Source organism: Ursus americanus, chromosome 25 (assembly GCF_024610735.1).
Source record: "Ursus americanus isolate L20-20 chromosome 25, mUrsAme1.1.p, whole genome shotgun sequence".
NCBI classification, from domain to species: domain Eukaryota; kingdom Metazoa; phylum Chordata; class Mammalia; order Carnivora; family Ursidae; genus Ursus; species Ursus americanus.
The window spans coordinates 36705221-36729201 of NC_142151.1; positions in this window are offsets into that span (position 1 = coordinate 36705221).

A 23981-nucleotide genomic window follows, 5' to 3' on the forward strand; every position below is an offset into this window, starting at 1 on the left:
CTGCGCTACCCAGGCGCCCCAAGCAAACCATTTTTTTAAAATGAGCAAAAGACTTGAATAGCATTTTACAAAAGAAAATATAAGAATAGCAATAAGAACATGAAAAGATACCATTAGTCATAAGGGAAATTCAAAATAAACTCTCATAGGTTGCTGGTGAGGGCATAAATTATACAACCACCTTCAAAAACATGTTATCAATTTTTACAAAGATAAACAATACTTATTATAAAACCTATCTCTTCTACTTTTAGGCATTTACACAAAACCAATAAAAGCGTATGTCTGCAAAATAATACATGTAAATGTTCACTGAAGCTATATGCAAAGTAGCCCAAACTGGAAATGGCCAAATGGTCTACCAACAGGAGAATGGATGAACAAACTGTAGTATATTTGATGAAATACTACTCAGCAGTAAAAAAGAAGAAACTACTGATATACGAAATATGGATGAATTTCAAACATTTTGCTGAGTGAAATAAATCAAACTCAAGAATTTGTACTATAGGATTTATTCTATCCTAGAATTGGCAAAATAAGCCCTAGATTAGTCACTGCCAGATTAGTCACTGCCCGATGCAGAAATTGGTGGGGTGAGGGGGACTGACTGCAAAAGGCACAGCGGAAATCTCTACGATGATGGAAATAGTCTATATCTTGATTGGATTAGTGGTGAGATGGGGTATGCATTTGTCAAACTCCTCAAACAGTAAGCTTATAGTGCATGTATTTTATGAAATATAAATAATACCCCAATATGATTGATAAAACAAATGATTGATAATTTGAATACACAAAGCAGGAGGCATGTGGTAGATGCTGCCATAACGATGATAGAAAGTTAAACAGAGATAAAGGAAGGAAAAATTATTTTCATCTGGGGAAGTTAAAGAAAGCCTCATGGAAGATACAGAGTTTGAGTGGAGGTTTGGGGTCTGGATGGCATTTCAACAGAGGAAGATAGAGGAAGGAGCACAGACAGAGTGTGTACAGCTGGTGGCAAAGAATCAGATATGGCTGGAGTACATGTTGCATTTATTCATTAATTCAGCAATTGTTTAATTATTTTATTGATGGCCTGCTAGAACCAGACATTACCTTCATAGACAAAATAAAGTCTCTACTTTTATCAAGCTTACATTCTAATATGGAGAGACATATGAAAAACAAATACATTTATAATATATCAGTTGTGCAATATGAAGCTGGGTGAAGTGGAGAGGGAGCCCAGGGATGGGGAATGGGATAGTTCTGTCGGATACGCTAATCAGCAAAGGTCTCTCTAAAAGAGTGACATGTGAGCAGAATCACGAATAAAGAGCACTGTAGATATCTGGAGAAATCACATTTCAGACAGAAAGAACAGTTAATGCAAAGTTAACACAAAGGCCTTAACAACTGAGCCTGACTGGTTGTTGGTTCACAACCCTCTCAGGAGCTTTCCCGATATAATCTGAAACCAGCCCTCTGACATGGAGGGGAGGGAGGGACCTAAGAAAGAGACAGGCCACTCCAGGTTGGTAGGTGGAAGTTTTAATAAGCAAAGGTAACTTACATATGAGGCTTGTCTTAGGTGGCAACAAGGCAGATGAATCCCCTCACCTGCCTGCCACATCTTAAAAGATCATAAAGAGGCCTTAACTGGGTTCAGTCACGTTTTTAATACCATATCACTATCTCATGGCTATGTCCTTGAAGCAGAATCTGAGAGCAGGAAAGGAAAGCAAGAACCCACATTCCAAGGACAGGGGAGAGGGTGAGGAGACTGGGTCCAGCTCATGGGTCAATTGGCTGTCACATCTTTTCAATGACCTCCCCCAACACTGGTATATTTGAGAGCCAGCCAGGAGCAAGGAAAGACGAGATGTAGTGGCTCCAGGGCAGGAATAAGGGGGAGCGTGTCAAGAAATCTGGAAAATAATAGTGATTGTAGGGGAGGGGCAGAATTCATAGGGCAACTCATTAGTGCATAATATGAACCAGCTGGGGATCTCATGAAACTTTAATTTTTGATTCAACAGATCTGGGGTTAGGGCCTGAGATTTTGCATTTCTTACAAGCTCATAGGTAATACAATGTTTGCTGGTCCACAGATCACTTTTTAAGTAGAAAGAGTAGGACATCTGAGGATACTTTAAGAAGTAGCATCATCTGCCAGCTGTGTCTAGGGGATCAAAGGCAGAGTCAGGGAAAACAGAAAACAACTGAAATACATTCAAGAGATCATGATGATTTGGACTAGGATGGCTATGGAGAAGGTTATTGGAATGGTTGGATATTTTATATATCTTAAAAATGAAGCCAAAAGGACTTTCGCTAACAAACTAAATTTGTCATGTGGGAGTAAGAGAGAGGTCAAGGGAGACCCCAAGGATTTGGTCCTAGCACGTGAAGTATTATATTAATCTATAGTTCGGGGAAAAGGGCCAAAGTTGAGAAATATAGAGACAGCAAGGATAAAGATGATACTTCATGCCACAAGAGGAGGTGAGGTAACGGCGTGTAGTGAGATGTCCTAGCAGTGAGCAGGATATACTCTGAAATTTAGAAGTCAGGAGTTAAGGTAGAACAAATAAAGAAGACAGCATACGTGACCAGTGAGGTATGAGAGTCAAAAGTGGCACCCCAGAAGCCAAATCATGATAGTTCTTCAAGGAAAAAGAGTTCAGTTTGTGGAATCTACCAAGTGGCTGAGTAAGATGGAGACTGAGAATGATCCCTGGATTTCGCAAGGTAAGGGCCACAGGTGACCTTGACAAGAGTTTTGTTTTTTGTTTTTTTCCTGGAATGAATATGAAAGGATGATTAAAGTGAGTTTTGAAATGGATGAGAGAGTAGGAAGTGGAAACAGTGAGTTTCCTATGGAAACTCCACTCTTTAATGGAGCTCTGATATAAGGGAGAACAGAAAAATAAAGTATGGCTGGAATGGAAAAGAGGGTCTCAGAAAGAACTTTTTATGATGGGAATTACTATTGCATGCTACATGTTGATAGGTATAACTTAGTAGAGAGAAAGATAATGGATAATTGCTGAGTTAAGTCCGTAAATAGGTGAGAGAATGGATTATTCAGAAGACAAGTGGAGAGTGGCCTCAGAGTCACAGTAACAGCTGGGAGGGCCAAGTATATGGCTTTAAATCTAGTTGAAGTAGGAGCTAGGGAGTGAGCTTGTGGATGTTCTCATTGGTTCAATGTTTTCAATAAAAGAAAAAGCAAAGTCATTAGCTAAGAGAGAAGAAAAGGTGCTAGAGGTCTGAGGAGAGAGGATAATTTGTGACATAATCATCTCAGAGGATGGGAGAAAGGGTGTCCTGGGGAAATGTTACCAGACTGGCAGGCAACACAGAGGTTAGTTTTGAAATTAAAGGGAGAAAAGTCAACACGGTCTTGTCTTTTTTTCCAGCCATGAACATAAACTCTGCAGTGTGGACTGAGAATAGGCAGAGGGTTGGAGTGAAACAGGTCCTGCCAGACAGATACGATGCAGGGAGACAAAGGCACAGGAGAAAAGAGTATATGAAAACAAAAATTAAAGTGATGGGATATGGAGCCTAACCAAGTAAGAAGGAAAGAGAAAACATACAAAATTGAGACATCTTGTAAAAGTGATCATTTGATTGCATATCTCTGTGAATAGAGTTACAGAGGTTTTGAAATTTAGATAATAGAGTACGCTGATTGAGGAGACCATAATCAGAGAGAAGAAGGGTTGAAACTCATATTATGAAGGTTGTGCAGTTATCATATTAACATGTCCTAGGATTTTCTATGAGAGAGAGTGTGACTTAAGTTCTGATGAAGATGCAACTATTGCACAAGAGGAGTTAAGGAACTCAGAGGCCAAGTTACTTGGAGGGATCATTTACATGAACCCTAAGGTCACCAAGACTTAGGACAAGCTAGAGAAAACTCTTCTGTTTGGTTGAGAATTTCCCAGTTTTAGCAGTGAAAGTCTTGTGTCCCAGCAAGCTTCTCAGCTGCAGACAAATAGGGATGGTTTTCCCTGGGACTGTTCTCCAGGCTTAGGCAAACCCGGACACGTGGCCATCATATGTATGGCAAAGGTATCACTGAAAACAATACAGGGAGCCACATGTGAAAAACTTGAAGAAACAAGGAAGAATGGGTTATAGAGGACTCCCAAAAAGGAATGCTGCTCTAAGTCACCCAGGGTTGTACAGATGCACAGAAGAAGAATTGGTTTGTAAACAGCAGTAAAGAGCAAGCAGGACACTGAACCTTTCCCTAGTCTGAGAGCACTTCACGGGAAGTGGTAACCTAAGGGGAAACCTAAGTTCAATCAGAGCATGAAGGTCAAGAGAATATTCAGAGAAGAGTATGAACATGGAAGGTGTTGGTAATTTGATGAGGACTGACCATGAGCATGAAGCAGGATAATACAAGATGGGACTATAAATGTGGATAAAGACAATCAAGGAGAACCAAAAATTAAGGAGGGTTTTAAAGTACTGTAAGGGAATACTAAATAAAATTCAAAATCAATCCCCTAAAAAAGTTTAAAAAAATTAAAGATCAATTATTACGGAGGATTTAGGAAAATAATTAAGGAGGTGCCGTTTAAAAATGACCACAGAGATAAGAGATTATTTCACAGTTGAGTTCATCCTTAATTTAAAGATAAAGGTATTATTTATTAAACTATTGCCATTTTAGGGGGGAAAATGGAAAGATCTCTAGTTTCCCTTATTAAATCTGATAAAAAGAGTCCAAGAATTTAAACTAATATTATGGCTATAGACATATATAGGAATTAACCAATTAATTTTCTTTCCTTCTAAGGGGGTCATGTGTTTGGGAGGTAATACTACAGAATTTATTTTCAAACGTGTTTATCATGAAAGGGGTGGATAAGTAAATAATTCAACACGAAATGCAGCATGTGCATTCCACGTATATGACATTACACTTTAATACATATGCGCAGGACACTTGCCTCACTTTCTCATTTTGGTTTATCTTTTCCTTCTATTTCCCAAAATGAATTTAAGGTTTTTTCATGTTTAGGCATTCAAGACCATACATTCTCTGAATATAAGTTACTACTCATAAGTTTCAGTGTGATGTGTTCTCCTAATTCTTGCTTTCTAGACAGTATATCCACAAATGACTTTTATTTTCTCCAAGAGTTATTTAGGAGGATGTTTCTTAAGACTCAGAGATATAAGTTGTTTTTCAGCTCTTTTTTTTTATTCTGAGTTAAATTTTTAAAAAGGCAACCTAAAAATATAGTAGTCCTTTGAAATTTTTACGGCTTTGTGTGTTTGTGTGTGTCTGTTTGCGCCATGTGCTACCACATGGCTGATTTTGTAAATATTCCAATATACATAACAAAACACAAATATGGTCTTTTAAGGGCATAATCTCTGATTGGATTATTCTAAACACAATTCCTACTTATTTTTGGTTTATAATATTTGTCTAGTTCTCAAAGACCTATATTAAAATCTTCCATTATAGCTATATTTTAATATTTTCTTTGAACTTCTAATAGAAGTTTGTTTTTTTTTTTAATTTGGTTGCCATACTGTTTGTTGCATACGATACACTGTTTTATCTTTGTGAATTCTACTGTATTTATTTACAATATCTTTCCTGTTTAGGGCTTTTAGCCTTAAAAATCTCCCTTACTGATATTGATATTGCCAGTGTTAACTCTTCTTATATCTTTTTATTTTTCATATTTTATCACTTTGTCTTCTTCCTATAAGCAGTATATACCTAGATATATTTTTTAACCCAGGTGACTATTCCTGTTTTCAAATAAAATAGATCGGCCTAGTCCCATACAATGTTATCAATAGCTGCATGGTCTCATTTCAAGGGCAGCCGTCTGCAGTAGAGTGAGGCAGAATCTAGGGTATTAGTGTCTTAATACTGCTGTAACAAATTACCACAAACTTGATGACTTGAAACAACACATACTTATTATCTTAGAGTTCTGTTGATTAAAAGTCTGACACAGACTTCAAGGCCTAAAATCAAGGTGTTAGTGGGACTGTGTTCCTTTCTGGAGGCTCTAGGAAAGAATCTGACTCCTTACTTTGCCAGTTTCTAAAGGATTCTCACATTCCTTGGCTCATGGCCCCTTACTTCTTCTTCAAAGCCAGCAATGTTGCATATTTCTAGTCATTCGTCTGTATTTAAACTTCCCGCTGACCACACCTAGGAAAGTTTTGTGTAAAGGAATTCATATGCTTAGATTGGGCCCACCCAGATAATCTAGAATAATTTTCCCATCTCAAGGTTTATAACTTAATCACATCTTCAAAGTCCCTTTTGCCATGAGACATAGCACATTCATGGATTCCAGGGATTAGGACATAGACATCTTTGAGGGGCCACTGTTTTCCCCCCACATACTCCCTACCCAACCTCCTCGGGATTGCCCTGATTGCAGTGTATTTCTTCTTTTTGATTATCATTATTTAGCATTCCCCTATTTTTATTCATTTAGATTTAACTATGCAAGATGCACAACTATTTACTTATAACCAATGGCTCTCCTTTTACACTTATTCTATCTTGGAATTCCTATTCTGATTAATTTATTATGTCTATTCTTGAGTGTTTTTCTCAGACGGAGTAGTAACATAAATACATAGTCTTTGAATTTACCATCAACTATCTTTCAGCCAAACCAGGAGAGAACATCATGCCCAGATAAGGGATTCCTAGGCTGGAGTCCTTTCTTCTCATCAGTCTGTAAGTTTTATTCTAGTATGTCTAATTTTATTGCTGCTACTGAGAAGTCTGATATAAAAATGCTTATCCTTTGTAAGCAATTTGCATTCTTATTGGAAACTTATGAGTTTTCCTCTTAGTCTTAGAGTTCAGAAATTTCATCGAGATATGTGTAGGAATTTGTGATCTTTTGTTTTTAGTCATTCCTTTCCAGATCTCAACAAGCCTGTCTAGTCAGCAAATTCAGGTAATTCTTTAACTCAGGTAAATTTTCTTCTCCTTTTCCTTTCTTAAATTATAGTCTCTTGTCCATATATTCCTTTTAGCTCTTCTGGAATTGCCATTATGTGTAAGTTAGGTCTGTTAGCTCTATCTCCAAGTTTTTCATGCATTCCTGATTTTTTTTAATGCATTTGTATTTTTGCTCTGTACTTTGAAATATTTCTTCTGCTTAATCTTTCGACCTTCCATTTTGGGTTTCAATAGTGAAAATTCTTTTCCTTAATTCATTTGGTAAATATTTTAAGTTGAAAGTTAGCCCTCTGAGGGACTCAACTGAATGTTCTTAGTTTTCCTTAGATGTGTTTTCATATTTTGTTGTGCACACATAGACAGATTTACTATGGGGTTGAGGGAGGAGCTTCTGATACTCCTTGAGCAGCTGCGTTCTCTCCCTGTGTGGTGAGTGTATAGCAGTTTCATTGCTATGGGCTAATATGGAAAGTTGTCAGCTCTCTGTTGGGGCCAGGGGAAACACTCTGCTCCATTGTCTGTAAAGCTGTGAAGTTTACTAGTCTCAAGCTTCAGGGGTAGAGAGAGCTCAGCCCACAGTGGAACTTGCAGGGAGTGCCTCTGAAAACAAGGATCTCATCATCACAAGAACAATCAAGCTGAATGGTACTACTGTTGTTTTACTTTGTTTTATTTTTGAGTCTATAAATCTCTATGGGACAATCTCAATCAGAATTCCTATTTTCTCTCTCTAAAATGGAAACAAGATTCCCGAGAGAAGGAAAACTATGTATATGAAATGCAAAAATAAGGCTAAATGCCATGTAAAAAATATATGTAATTGATAGATGAATATATTTTCATATCTTCCTCTTCTTCACAGACTAAAACTTAAGAAACATTTAATGATCTTCTAGTTTGAGCCAGGCAAAGCTATGAACTTTCATATATTAATTTATTTTATTTTCATAAAAAGACCCATGAGCAGGTATTATTCTTTAGGGATAAAAAATGTTGCTCAGAGAGATCAATAAGCTTTAACAAAATCCCCCAAAGTTGTAAATCAGAATTCAAACTCATATCTTTTGATTCCAGGTCCAATGTGGTTTCTACTGTTCCACGGAATTTCCCTTACAATGTAACCTTATGTCCTCAGGCTTTATAGAATGTCGATTCAAGAGCTGTCCATTCTAACAGCATTTATATATCTTCTGCAAGTCATATCATCTCTTATTTAATGACTCATTCAATAAATTCATTCTTGAATTTATTTATGGAAAAAGTTTCTCTATTAACAAATTTAAATGTTTTCTTTCTGTCAGAAAGTCAATGCTTCATGACACATCTCTTTACAGGAAATTTAATTCATCAAATTTAAGAACTAATCACAGTAGTCAAATTATCTTGAGTACCTAGTAACACTGAATCCCTTTATGTCTTAAATTTAAAGTGTCGTCTTCTCTTTATAACTTTTTTTACCTTGAAAGTATCATTTTGAATGATAAATAATTTAGAATAAATGAATGCAAGTCCACAGTAAATAAAAATGAATTTCAACTTTCTATAATTTTGACAGATATTTTAAGGTATTCTAAGTCCAAAGAGCTGGAGAACAGCTGGGTTAGCCAAATAACTTATTGGGCAATTTGGGACATAGATAAGGAGTAAGACAAAGAGATAGCTAAACTGTTTTCCTTAAGAAATTAAAGAAAATTTGGACTTCAAGGGAAGATGGCAGAGTAGGAAGATCCTAAGTTCACCTCCTCCCACAGATACAACTAGGTAACACTCACATTGGTGTAAGCAAACCATAAAATGACCCAAAGGCTTGCAGACTGACTCTCCACAGCTAAATGTGAGACGAGGCCACATCGAAGAGTGTAGGAAGGGCAGAGTCAGGGTCTGGAACTAAGGGGACTTGTGGGACTGCCTGGGGGAGGAAGGGATGCTGCAGGCATGGGGAAGGGAAAGAAACAGACCCTCACATCAGAAACCCCAGGCATGGGAACCTACATGGGGAAGATGAATCCCCATAACATTTGGCTTTTAAAAAACAGGGGCTTAATTTTATTACTTCTTACAATCAGCAGGGCAAAACAAATGGAAGTTTAAAAATCACCAGGCTAGGCTCTGGGAGATCCAGGAGAATGATAGGAAAATGAGTCCCCACCCTTAAAAGGAAAGTTTGCAAATTCATTCTAAAAGGCCGATGTTACACTGATACCAAAACCAAATATATTACTACAAAAAAAGAGAACTACAGGCCAATATCTCTCATGAACATAGATACAAAAACCCTCAAGAAAATACTAGCAAACTGAATCCAACAACACATTGAAAAAATCATCTACCATGATCAAGTGGGATTTATATTCCAGAAATGGAAGTGTGGTTCAATATTCACAATTCAATCAACATGATACATCACATCAATAAGAGAAAGGATGAAAACCATATGATTATTTCAATAGATGCAGAAAAAGTATTTGACAAAGTAGAACATTCATTCGTGATAAAAATCCTCAACAAAGTAGGGTTAAAGTGAACATACCTCAACAAAATAAAGGCCATATATGAAAAACCCACAGCTAACATCATACTCAATGGTGAAAAACAGAGCTTTTCCCCTAAGATCAAAAATAAGACAAGGAGGGGCGCCTGGATGGCACAGCGGTTAAGCATCTGCCTTCGGCTCAGGGCGTGATCCCGGCTTTATGGGATCGAGCCCCACATCAGGCTCCTCCGCTATGAGCCTGCTTCTTCCTCTCCCACTCCCCCTGCTTGTGTTCCCTCTCTCGCTGGCTGTCTCTATCTCTGTCAAATAAATAAATAAAATCTTTAAAAAAAAAATAAGACAAGGATGTCCACTCTCACCGCTTTTATTCAACATAGTACTGGAAGTTCTAGCTGCAGCAATTAGACAAGAAAAAGAAGTAACAGGCTTTCAAATTAGTAAGAAAAAAAATTTCAGTTTTCACTATTTGCAGATGACATGATACTATAATACAGAAAACCCTAAAAACTCCACCAAAAAATCTACTAGCTCTGATGAATGAATTTGGTAAGGTTGCAGGGTACAAAATCAATATACAGAAATCTGTTGCATTTTTATACACTAATAATAAAGTACAGAAATAGAAATTAAGAAAACAATCCCATTTACTATTGCACCAAAAGTAATAAAATACCTAGAAATAAACTTAACCAAGGAGGTGAAAGACCTGTATTCTGAAAACTATTTGGCACTATTAAAGGAATTGAAGATGACACAAAGAAATGGAAAGACATTCCATGCTCATGGATTGGGAGGACAAATATTAACATGTCCATACTCTCCAAGCAAACTATAGATTTAATGAAATCTCTATCAAAATACTAACAGCATTTTTCATAGAACTAGAACAAATGATCCTAGAATTTGTATGGAACCACAAAAAAACCCAAATAGCCAAAGCAATCTTAAAAAAGAAGAACTGGAAGTATCACAAACCCAGAGATGAAAATATACTACAAAGCTGTAGTAATCAAAATAACATGGTATGGGTGCAAAATTAGACATATAGATCAAGGGAACAGAATAGACGCCCAGAAATAAACCCTAGTTTATGTGGTTAATTAATCTTGGACAAAGGAGGCAAGAATACGCAATGGGAAAAAGACAGTCTCTTCAACAAATGGTGTTGGGAACACTGGACAGCTACATGCAAAAGAATGAAATGGGACGACCTTCTCACACTATACACAAAAATAAATGCTAAATGGATTAAAGACCTAAATGTGAGACTTGAAATCATAAAAATCCTAGAAGAGAGCAGAGGCAGTGATTTCTCTGACATCAGCCAGAGCAGCAGTTTTCTAGATATGTCTCCTGAGGCAAGGGAAACAAAAGCAAAAATAAACTATTGGGTCGACATCACAATAAAAAGCTGCACAGCAAAGGAAACAATCAACAATACTAAAAGACAACCTACTGAATGTGAGAAGATGTTTGCAAATGACATATCTAATAAATGGTTAGTATCCAAAACATATAAAGAACTTATACAACTCAACACCAAAAAACAAATAACCCAATAAAAAATGAACAGAAAACATGAACAGACATTTCTCCAAAGAAGACATGCACATGGCTAACAGACACATGCAAAGATGCTCAACGTCACTCCTCATCAGGGAAGTGCAAATCAAAACCACAATGAAGTAACACCTCACACCTGTCAGAACGGCTAAATTCAAAAACTCAAGAAACAACAAGGGTTGGTAAGGATGTAGAGAAAAAGGACTACTCTATGATCCAGGAATTATAATACTGGGTATTTACCCAAAGAATATGAAAACCCTAATTTGAAAAGATATATGCACCCCTATGTTTATTGCAGCATTACTTACCACAGCCAAACTATGGAAGTAGCTCAAATGTCCATCAATAGATGAATGAACAAAGAAGAGGTTATATGTGTGTGTGTATATGTGTGTGTGTGTTTGTGTATGTGTGTATAGTGGAATACTATTCAGCCATAAAAAAGAATACAATCTTGCCATTTGCAACAACATGGATGGATCTAGACAGTATAATGCTAAGTTAAATAACTCTGTCAGACAAAGATAAATACCACATGATTTCACTCATATTTAGAATTTAAGAAATAAAACAATTAACAAAGGAAAAAAGAGACAAACCAAAAAAAAGACTCTTAACTATAGAGAACAAATTGATGGTTACCAGAGGGAAAGTGGGTGGGTGGGATGCATGAAATAGGTGAAGGGGATTAAGTACACTTGTTGTGATGAACACTGAGTAATATATAGAATTGTTGAAACCATTATATTGTACACCTGAAACTAATTTAACGCTGTATGTTAACTGGAATTAAAATTTAACAAAAAAGAAATTAAGGAAAATTTGGAAGGATTGGAAGAAAGTAATTTGGAGAGAGGGAGAGACTGAATGAAAGAGAAATGAGTATGACAAACCCTGGGAGTGTAGACCTTAGGTAGAAGAGATGACCAGTGAAGATCCCTTAGGGAACGTCACACACATGTCCAGTTTCATAATCCTTGATGCAGAGCTTAGGAAGTGACACAGGATGTGCACTCTCCAGCTGACCTCCTTTAACTCTCCCTCAGCTACTGTCCCTAGACTTATATACCCTTGGCCATTTTACTACTGGAATCATATCAAGACAGCTATAGTCCAGCTACCATCCACAGCATCCACCTGGAATATGGAAACTCATGCCTCCTTGCTTCTGCTCCCTCTCTTGCCTTCTCTTTTCTCCCTGAAAATACAGGCCGTTCTTTCTTTCAGCTTTCCTTGAGGCTTTTCCAAACATAAAGCAAGTAGCACATTAACAGATACCTCCAACTTTAGGTGATGGCTTGTTCAGCTCCCCCAGGAACTCTCTTATGGTATTTTGTTGGGCCTCAAGACCCACAGTCCTGCAGTTCTGACAATTTCCATCTAGGGAATAAAATGCTTCTCTGTGTACAGCCCCAACTTTAATTGAAAACTTGTCTAGGGCCCCTTTCCCTTTATTTTGCTTCAAGTAGAGGGTGGGAGTGATCCATAGGGAAGGAAGGAGAAGATCCAATTATTCCCTCTGTAAGTCTATAACTAATTCTTCAATTCTTGCTTCAAATAGGCTGGAATGCTTGATAAGGATTCATGGTCACAGAGCAGTTCTGTTCCTTTTAAATATATTCAGCGCGGATGTCTCAGCACCTCTCATTAGACTTTGGGGAAAATGATCACCCATTGTCCTCAGAAGCCCCAGTTGTCAAACTGGTTCCTTGAGAACAGACTCTGAGGCTCTAAGATTAGCATATAGGAGGGATATTGTAGAGTATACTACAGATCTACACCTGTGAGGGTTGAGTGGAGCTAGACTGGACACAGGGAGACGTTAAACTGTGAAAAAACTGCAACTAAGCTCTCACCCAATCCTAAAGGGAGCTCTGGGAGGGTCCTTCAGAGTTGTCCCAGACTGGAAGAAGGATTTGAACCCTGCAGGAAAGGGACACAGTTTTTGGGGAAAGAAGGGTGGAAGTGATAGAAGAATGAGTTACTAATCAATTCAATATAGAAAGTCATGATCTTTTTGCTCATTTATCCTTGACTCACCTTTTTCAATGACAATTTGCCATGTCATTCCACACAATTTTTACTGAAGAAAATAAAAGAATTATTTTCCTAGGTGAATGCCACACTGATTTCCTTAAACCTTAGAGCCACAAATGGAAAAGTGGTCAAAGGCGACACCAAAGTCAGAGGAGACCATTAGTCAATGACCATGTTTTCCACATCAGTAGGGACTTCATTCAATCTAACAGACACAACCAAACGGTACACTTCCCTTGACCATCACAGAAACTTTGAATTTATTACCTCTGCTTTCTCTAATTAGACCTCTGGAGACCTGAACAAATAACACAATCAATTGGAACTTGGAGTGGAAACTAGTTCTCAAAGGGCAGTATCGCATTTTCTGTCAAGAGTTGCTCATTATTCCTAATTTAAAAATCTACACCCCATTTGCAATGTCTGCATTGGCACAGATTACACCACAGAAATGAGCTTTACTGAAACTTAAGTATTTCCCCCCATAGTACATCTAATACAGATTCACTCTAAAAGGTAATCTTACTCAAATGATTTCCAGTACTGGTACTTTATATTTAAATTGCAAGAATGCTTTCAAATCTGAGCCTATTATGTGACTTTGGGCAAATCACTTCCCCTCTCATTGTCTTACTTTTTTTTTTCCATTAGAAGAGGCAGGGAGAGGCAGGAAAACTAATACCTCTTCTATGAAAAGCAGGTTTCTTCTAAAGATGAAATGAGTTAAAACAAGCAAACATTAAATTATTCAAAAGTCTAATGTACAGTGATTTTCTCAAAGATAGCATAGTTTGATATAGAAATTTTCAAACTGATTATGCATTATAACTACTTATAGTGTTTATTTAAAATGAGATTACTAGGATATATTACAAAAGATTCTGATTCAGTAGTTCTGGGATAGGACCCCAAAATCAGCATTTATAACAAGTACCAAGAAAATTGAGTTGGAAGTGGTTCAGAGCCACATACGCAGAAATGCTTAGAGTAGCATAATTATGGTGACCATATTCCCTTCCTCATTCTGCTGGTCACTAGCATATGGTCATGGACAATGTCACTTACTGGTCCTGAGCCTCAGTCTCATCACACATTCACCTGTGATTAAAAGGATATTACTTTAGGGGCGCCTGGGTGGCTCAGTCGTTAAGCGTCTGCCTTCGGCTCAGGGCGTGATCCCAGGGTCCTGGGATCCAGCCCCGCATTGGGCTCTCTCCTGGGAGCCTGCTTCTTCCTCTCCCACTCCTCCTGCTTGTATTCCCCTCTCACTGGCTGTCTCCCTCTGTCAAAAAAATAAATAAAATCTTTAAAAAAAGGTTATTATTTTAAAAGACTGTATTAAGAAACAAAAAGGATATTCTTTATAAGATGCAAACCACTCTGTAAAAGATCATTAGTAGAATCTTATGACCTTACTCCTAGAGAAAGGAAGTTTGGTGGGAATGAGTAGAGATGTGGTTAAAGTGATACAGCTCTGTAAAGTTTAGGTGAAAAACAGACACTAAGGAAACAAGATGGTACTTTTCTTGGAAAGGTGAAAGTGAGCAATGAGGGGTGCCTGGGTGGTTCAGTCATTAAGCATCTGCCTTTGGCTCAGGGCATGATCCCAGAGTCCTGGGATCGAGCCCCGCACCTGGCTCCTCCGCTGGGAGCCTGCTTCTTCCTCTCCCACTCCCCCTCCTTGTGTTCCCTCTCTCAGGCTGTCTCTCTCTTTCTGTCAAATAAATAAATAAATAAATAAATAAATAAATAAATAAATAAATAAATATCTTTGGGAAAAAAAAAAGAAAGTGAGCAATGAAGCAAAGAACTCATGGTTCTTCTGAGGTGTACTGACTCCCAGGGGTGTTCATTTTAATGACATTTCAGATCATGATTACTATTACTATTTCTATGTAGCAGTCACAATTTTTAATAAAGATGCATCTTACCATGATAAGTGATATAAAAAATACAGAGTTTTTGCTCCAAGGCAATTTTCCACTAGGATGTTCTTGATTTTAAGAAGTAGCAATAGCTATATATCCACGAGAATATACATATGAAATAATTATGCTCAAGTGCACAAAATGGCTTCCAGCTTTGATTAAATCACCCCACAGTATTCCTTTCTCTAACAATCAGCAAAATCAAGTCTGTTACAACCCAGGCTACCTTAACAGGTATTTAAAATGAAATACACAAAACACACTAACCTTGCACCTTATGACATGTGGCAAGTTCAGATTTCTCTTCGTTCAGTCATCACCACCACCAGGCTGCAGGTGATTAACAGCTTTTTTCTACTTAGCCAGCCTTACTATTTATTGAGCACATTCAGCTATAGAAAGTGCTATGGAATTGAACTTGGCTCGAAAGGGTGGTTATATATACACTCATAGCACACTCAGGAAGAACTTAAAGCGCCACTAGATCTAACCTTGAGAACTTCTGCAAGACTGCCAATTGCTGCTTGTAAACTGTGCAGTTTGAAACAGGAAAAACATGTATTTCTCTGTCAGAAGGACGCAAAGCTTCACTGAAACTCTTCCTGGGCTTACCCATCTCACCGCTGTTACAAACAAGCTATTGATTTTCCTCACACCATACAATCTGTTGAAGAAAACAAGCAGAGGTACATGCCCAGTAAGAAGCAGGCTAAGGTTATTATGCTATAAAAATGAGATGTTGGAAAAGTTGTGACAACATGTAGGACTAATTAGTAAGTACTGCTCAGAACACAAAGCAAGCTACCATTATATGAAACCTTTAAAGGTTTGTATCCCAAATCTCATCTTAAGTTATTCTGTCTTTAAGTGCAACCCTGGACTAGCATGCTAACTATTAATAGTGCCTCCTCTGCAAATAAGTGACGTCCTTGAAGACATTCTCCCAGAAAACCACCGAAGACAGCTGGATCATTTCGGGGGCACTGATGTATCACTCATTAGAAGAAAACAGTATCATGAGGCAGAAGAAAAATAAAGTAAATATGAAGTGACTTTTGGGCCTAAAAATATCACATTAAAAATTGGGTCATTATCTTTCTCTTCACCCAAATCAGGAAACTCTCTCTATATCAAAAATCCAAAGATACCTTGAAGAGTTATTTTACTGTGAGTCTGGAGATAGTGGGGGCACAAGGTAACCCATGAGGAGTGTGTTCTGCAGGGCAATGAAAGGTGGATTTCCCACTTGTAGTTCCTGCTGTAGTGTCGTATGGACCCAGCAGCTCCACTAGCAAATCAGAACAGTGAATATCTGGAACAGGACACCTCAGGGGAGGACATCCTGTCCTGATGATATTGCTCATCTCTGCCCTCTGTGGTAGCAATCATTATGTCAATGGAGAAGAGGACATGGTGGCCGAGAAATATTCCTCAAAGACTCTTGGAATGATATGGGTGACTCTTGGAATTAAGGTGACCTGTTAAGAATGGAGAACTGATTCTATTGTTGGAATTTTAATTTTTAGCTCCAGGCCGATGTGCCAGGCATCACATTCCTGGTGCATAACTTCAGTCTTCACTGGCACTTTGGTCCTCAGTCTTAGCACTAAGTGGCTGCTTAATGAATCGGCTTTGATATTCTATCTCCTAGGATGACTACTCTAATAATAGTAATATAATGCTTTATAAAGTACAAAGCCAACTCCTCCCAGCAACTCAAGAGTGAGAATAAAGTTCGGGTTCTAGGGAAAGAATTCAGGGAATCTAGAGGGAAGAGTCATGGACTTCCACCTTAATCCCTGGTTCTTAAACAGACTGAGAAATTCAGTGCTTTCAGGCAAACTTCTCCAGTGCTCAGCATATGCAGATAATTTCACTTAGTTTTTCCCCACTATCCCAGAGTACCCTCAGGAACCCAAGAGAAGGGAGAGAAAAATTCAACAAGATACAATCAGCATTGATGGAAACCTTTCTTTCATCATTCCATCAGGCCTGGCCCCTGAACAACCTTAAGAAGTTCATTCTGAAGATCCAGCAGACAGAAACTGCATCCCACTTCAGAGCAGTCTCAAAGGAGCCTCCCCAGGCTGTCTTATCCTAATTTTGTAGAACTGATGTAATTGTATACACAAAAATAACCTTTCCTTGATGTTCATACATTACAAGGAGTATCCAACAAAACATTTTTTAATTATCACATCAAAAAGAAAACTAAAAAATACACATTTTCACTAATTAGGAGGGAGTGAAAATTATTACATAGTTTTTTGTTCAAGGAGGAGGAGTATAGTATCCAAGTTTATAATTTTCTCCATATTCAATTAGTATTTACCATTTTACAAATAAGAACATTAAAGATAAAAGGTATTTCACAACCAATAGTCCTAAAACCAGGCTTCTATCTCCAGAATTTTCTTCCTTATTTTTTTTGGGGGGGGGTTCATTTTGGAATTCCAATCTGACATCCACTCAGACTCTTTACCCCCAATGAATATGACTATTAAGCATTGAGTTGCTCTCCTCTGAAATTGCCATTATTTTTTCATTTTTTGAACTAAACATCAGAATATCAATTGACCTTTCAGTTCTATGAATCTATAAATAATGTTCTTTTTACAGCAAGGATTTCATCTTTAGCCCAACCTATGTCTAGTGCTGACATTCTGATATGTCTAAAGTACTTTGTATGGCCCTGACTCAAGTCTATTTTCACAGGGTCTGAGAAGCCTCCTGGGAAAGTGTTCATCTACAGGGAAGAAGGAAGCAGGCATGACACACTTATAACAAAGGCTTTTTCACTGAAAGAGAATTTTGAGTACAACATAGTGGCTGTCATGAAAATCCATCTCAAGCCTGGATACATGTCCATAAAGAGAAAAAATTATAACTAAAAACCCAAACAGCAGTTTCACATAAGAGAACCAGAAATGTTGGTGTATAGGCAGCACTTCCTGGGGACCCCTCCAACAACATAACGTGAAGGGAAGAGAGGCATTCAACCTCCTGCCCATTTATCTACTATGGGCTTAAATGCATTGACAATGATGCCTGGGGGAGCAGTGGCAGAGCTTACTAGAACATTACGGTGCCCAAAGGGATCTCTGGAACCTGATGGAGAAATAGCAGAGCCCCAACGGGGCATAATTATTCACAAGAACACTTAAGACATCCCTTTGCATTTCCTAGAAATCGGTTGTGAATACTGCAGGAGCTGGGGGACTTGAATCTATAAGTGGTGCAAGAGCCAATGAAATTTATTTAAAGATTTTATTTATTTATTTATTTATTTATTTATTTATTTGAGAGAGTGCACGCATGCCTGCGGGAACAGGGTAGAGGGGGTGGGGGGTCTGAGGGGCAGAATGGGAGGGAGAGGGACAAGCAGACTGCATGCTGAGTGCTGAGCACAGAGCCTGTGATCATGACCTGAGCTGAAATCAAGAGTCCCTCACCTAAACGACTGAGCCACCCAGGAGCCCCAAAATTTATCTCTAACTATTATATTTGTTTTTATTATGATAAATAAGATATTGTAACCTCATAAATAATAACTTCATTTCTACCCAGAAGCTGGAGAGGCCTTGGAAATGCAGACTAGATTTTACCCTGCTTCAGCTTCTGTCAGAGAGTATATAGGACTACGGAGGATGGAATGGGGGTGAGAGGATCTTTAAGTAGGCAGCACATTCTGGTGCCACTGGTCTGCAACCTCAGCAGCTTCCTGGGTGAAATCTGGAACTGGACCCGAACACAGAGGGCAAGGGGAGCCCAGAGAAAGAAGCAGGCCAGTCCAGATTAGTAGCTTGCAGGTTCTATAAGCAACAGACTTACTGTGGGCAGCCACGAGAGGAGTAGATCTCCACACCTGCCTGCCAGAATCTTAAAGTTTATATAGAGTTGGTAACCAGGTTCTGTCATGTATTCAGTTCAGATGGTCTGAGAAACATCTTGTTTTCTCAAGGTTGTGTCCTTAAAAATGATTACCATTGTGAGAATGGTGGGCAGGCTGTACGCTCGAAAGATGGAAAGATGAAGTCTCTGATTGCCTGCATCCAAATCACAGGTAAACAGGAGGCCATGTCTCCTAGATGACCTTCTCCAACAGCCATAATGTCCTACCTAAGGTTATTTAATAACAATGTACTTGTAAGTGATGCAATTATATGTAGTTGCCTATATCCACCACTTGTCAATGCAATTCTACAGTTCTATAACATCTGCCAGCTCCTGTGCCTAGTTCTTCTACTAGGGTTTTAGCCAATTGTAGAAATGAGAATAAAATGTAAATACGACAGTAAAGCAATAGGCAGAAGCCTAACTCAAAATATTCCATCTTCTGCTAATCTATAACCAGGTAAATAAGCCAACACATTTATTTTTTATGGCTTACTTAAGGGAAAATGATACAATCTTAAGAGTGTTTCTGGTATATTTATGCATGTTATGTATGTATGTATGTGTCATATATATATATATATATGTACATATATGAAATGTTATATATTTAGCTTATATGCACATATTTAAATATAGTTTACTTATGCATACATGCATATATATTTTAAGAAGTGTTTTAAATCATATGCTTCATTTTTGGTATCAACTCTTTAATAGCTAGCTGTACGTGACTCTTCAGAAATATTTCCATGGAATGTTTATTGTCAGGTTTTTTTGTTGTTTTTTTGTTTTTAATGAGTGAGCCACTTTTGTCCGAGGTTAATGGGGACATGTTGTCCTACTGATTATTTTTTAAATTCATAAATCAAGTTGGGAAATGTTATCATTTTCACAAAGGTTAGAGGAAAAGGTGTAGAGATCATCTGCTTGTTAAAGAAAATGGCTTTAGATATTTTAAAAATAAAAAAATGTTTAGTTCAAGGCATTTACAGAAGCACAAATGTAAAATTATAATGGGCAAAGTGACCCTGGTTCACCATAGGTACATTAACCAAAGTCACAAGTTAAAGTTACATCTAGATTGTGTGACCCTTTTGTCCAAGTTCATGGGAAAAGCATTAGATAAGGACCCAGGTCTTATCTTACAGGAGACATAAAAAGTAGTTTTGACCTAGGGCCAAAAATGAACATTTGCAGGCAAAATTAGACAGTGAGAGGACCATTAAAAATATTTCAAATTTTTCAGATTGGGTTTCAGAGGGTTCTGTGTCTGGAGAGCAGTATTGGTAGGCATTTAATAAGTTTATCTAACATAGAGATGCTGGTGTTCTCTTTGCTTCTGAAGATAGAAAAAAGCACTGAATGGAGAGGGAAAAAGAGCATTTTCAGGAAGACCAGATTCTCTCACATGTTCATGTGGCATAATCATGACACATTTAATAACTATTTTACTCCATAAGTTTGTGGCACATAAAATTGGTTAATATCAGCAAATGTGACATAATAATAGCAAGTCCATGACTTAGTAACTGTTGAACTTGTGTCTGATACTTTGCTTTTCTGAGACCTAGTTTCCCATCTGTAAAATGGAAAAAATAGTTCTCTCTCAATATCTTTAAATTATGAGGATAAAGGAGAAAATGTTCATGCAAGTTCTGTAAGAATGTAAAATATTATTGATGAAAACTATATTTAGCAAACAGCTGACTAGTGTGTCCCCACACACAAATATAAAGGTCCAGGACCTCGCTGCAAAGCAGCAGTAAGGAAGGAAATGATGGAGAGAGGGAAGTAGACAGAAAGAGAAGAAAAAGGAAGGAAGGAAGCAAGGGAGGGAGGAAAGGAAAAAGAATAAATCAGCCCATCTAGTTTATGAACATGTTTTCTCTGAAAACAAAAACAGATTTAAGCGGAATGTAGTCAAACTGGTTCTTATAAATAGGCATAACGCTATTCACTGATAAGCCCCTATTTGTAAGCCTAAGCTAAATTAAACACAAGAAAATTTTGTTAATTCATTTGTCCTAAGTATAGAATTTTAAAAACAAGCAGAGGAAAAGCTAGTTTATAATTTTGTTTTAGTCTCTGTGAATATATCATACTAAGAAAATTAATAATAAATATAAGTAAGGTTCAGGCGGGAAAGAAGTTTAAACCTCTTGAGAATAAACTTTTCAAGATGCCCTCAGGCCCATTAGCAATATCATTTACATATAAATAATTGATGCCTAATTATAAATCATTTTTATCTCTTCAAAAGTAGGTCCCAAAGAGCTGGTGGTAAGCAATGCTTTGTTTGACTAGTTCCAATTATTGTATTAATCAAAATTTAATTGGACAACCAAGCTCAGTTTCAATTACTTACTTACTTAACTAACATAATAGAAAACCAACAGTAAAAACAGTGCAATTTTACAATTAAGACTGCCAATATCAGATCAGCTTCCTCAAGGAATGTAAACCATTGCGGTGTTAATGCAGTTGTTTTCTTGTTTTTTATTTACTTTCCATTGATTCATTTACTTACACGACTTACTTTTATATTTTGGCCCTTTAATTCTCAAATCTTTCACATTTGTGTGTGAAATCCTCCAAATTTCTGTTCTCTATCAAATCACAAGACTGACCTGTTTGTCTTTAGTTTCCACATCCAAGCTCAAAGCGAGTTTGTTCCACCAGCTTATTCATAACTATTTGAACTTCATCAAGATGCACTGCTCTGGTCGAGTGATTTACAATGGAGAGAGAGAGAGAGAGAGACATTGTGACTTCCTGGTCATAGCCCCGGTGTTCAGACAGAAGAAGAACTCACATGAGGAATTTAATTAGTTTCCACAGCATTTTCCTAGCCCGTTTAACTTTCCAATTCTCTTTCATACTTAGGCAATGTGGTTGGCCCAATTGTTGCTTTCTTTGGGAGCATTAGGGATTCCTGGAAAGGGTCTAGGGAGTAAGTAAGGCAAGTAAATTTGAAAATTTTCAGTTCTTTCTTGGCTTTTAATTAAAGCTTCTGATCATTTAAAATGGTGGGGACAGTGCTGTGTTGTGCCTATGTCCTTATTATCAACAGCTGCTAATTCATCTGAGCAGAAGTCTCACTGTGATATTTTGCTTTGGTCATAGAGGGGTGAAGCAAGAGAAGGGGATTCTCATCCAGGTACTAGGTGCTCAACAAAACACAGGTAAGGAAAAATGGTGAAGCAGAAACTGGGACTCAGCGTGACCTTCCATCACAATTTTCTGGACCACGACCATCCCAACCATTACAGCAGAAAACTCTGCTACCATAATGTCAACTCATTCTTGCCCTTCTCATCTTCACTGGCCCCAGCAAATGGTCACCTCTCACTGCCATGAAGGTCTAACTGGGGACCCGCTTCAAATGTGTGTGCGCAGAACAAATAAAACACTCTTGAATGAGTGTTAGAAAGTTTGGGAAAGTTTTTAGAGGAAAAGTACATTATGCAGTTGCTGGGAATGTACGGCACAGTAGGAGGACAGACTTTCTTTTTCAACTTTTGCTGCCCACTGCCAGCATCCCTTATCACACCTGATACACCTTGGGTTCTGATAAATGTTTGATGAAGTAATGGATAAATAACCTTAAAGTCACCACAGAAAGAAGCATTGTCCCTAGGGTCGGATTTGCCAGGCTGCATTGTTCTATTTCTCTCTTTTGTCTGTTCACAAATATTGTTGTCAAGGGGACTCTCTGTGGAAACTGTTTAAGTTACCACATTGTTAATTCTTACATTTTATCGCAACCAAGATGAAAACAGATTCATACGGAATTAAGACTGACTTGCATGAAAGTTTAAATGTATTCTGTATCAGTCCGAAATTGAGGAGGCACTTGGCTGAACTCTGGAGGCGTAGAATCTGATATTTCATTAACATTTCCTGGGAGCTTTCACAATGTTACCCAGCACTGAGGCAACAATCCACGACTCCTGCTATGGTTAATTTAAAATCTGCCAAAGCCAATGGTCGTTGTTTTAAAGTTAGAAAAAAAAGGATTAAGTCAGTTCAACATTGTGGTTTTCAAGACTTTAGCATCCAGTAACGATGAAATAGGTTATTTGGACCAGCCCTGAGGACTGTCACTGAGGGCAACTAGGAAATAGGGACACCAGATAAAGCTTGAAGACTCAGAGAGATAACAAACAATGAAGAATATAAGGCTAAAACTGAAAAGAGAGACTCCTCCCTTAATGGCTGGTTTTGCCCTGAGGACATTTGCTGATTCTGGTGAAGCAGCTGAAGACTAAACAGAATTTTCATAACCTTAAAGGGGTAGGGAGCTACAAATGGAGTTTGGTAAACCAACTGTGTGCTGGGTTAGGACCCCAAAATGCTACACCTGAGGAGACAGGGTGACCCAGAAGTACACCAGCCTCTCTCTGACTACAGTCTGATTTCAAACTATCCAGATCCCCCGGAAAATCTCACTATGAAATTGGATTACAATGATCCCTGAAGGCTGATGCTCCCAGGTACATGGAGAAGCAAATAAAAATTGTCCTGGAGGAATATAATATTGTTCTCTGCCTCAAATTCTTTCTAGAAACATTTTTTTAAACCAAAGTCATACAGAGTCAATGATATAACAAAACCCACAAGGGAATAAGACAACATGACAAACTAGCAGAAAAGAATAGACAACAGGAATATCCAGAGGCTCCAGATGTCATGTGGTAATTATCAAATATCTTGGATTTTTTTTTAAAAAAGTAATTTAATATTAATTTCATTTCAACAAAGAGTTATTGAGTACTATTATAGAGAAATTCAAGAACATAAATACCAATAGGACATAGTTCCCACTTTCAGAGAATTTACAGTAACTATACAAAATATATATGCATTTTTTCTTCTTTTATTTAGTAAGTATCTTTGTGGAGAGACTGTTAGTCCCTAAGGAATAAAAAAAGGAAAAGGAAAAGAAAAAGGTGGTTTCTATTCCCATTAAGCTTCCATGCAACTGTGGGAGAGAGACATTTGTCAAGGAATGTCAATAATAAGCGTAAAACTAGCCAGTACTTCTCTAAAAAGAGAGGCAAATACTAAATATTAGAAATAGGGAGACCTGACCAAGGTGAGA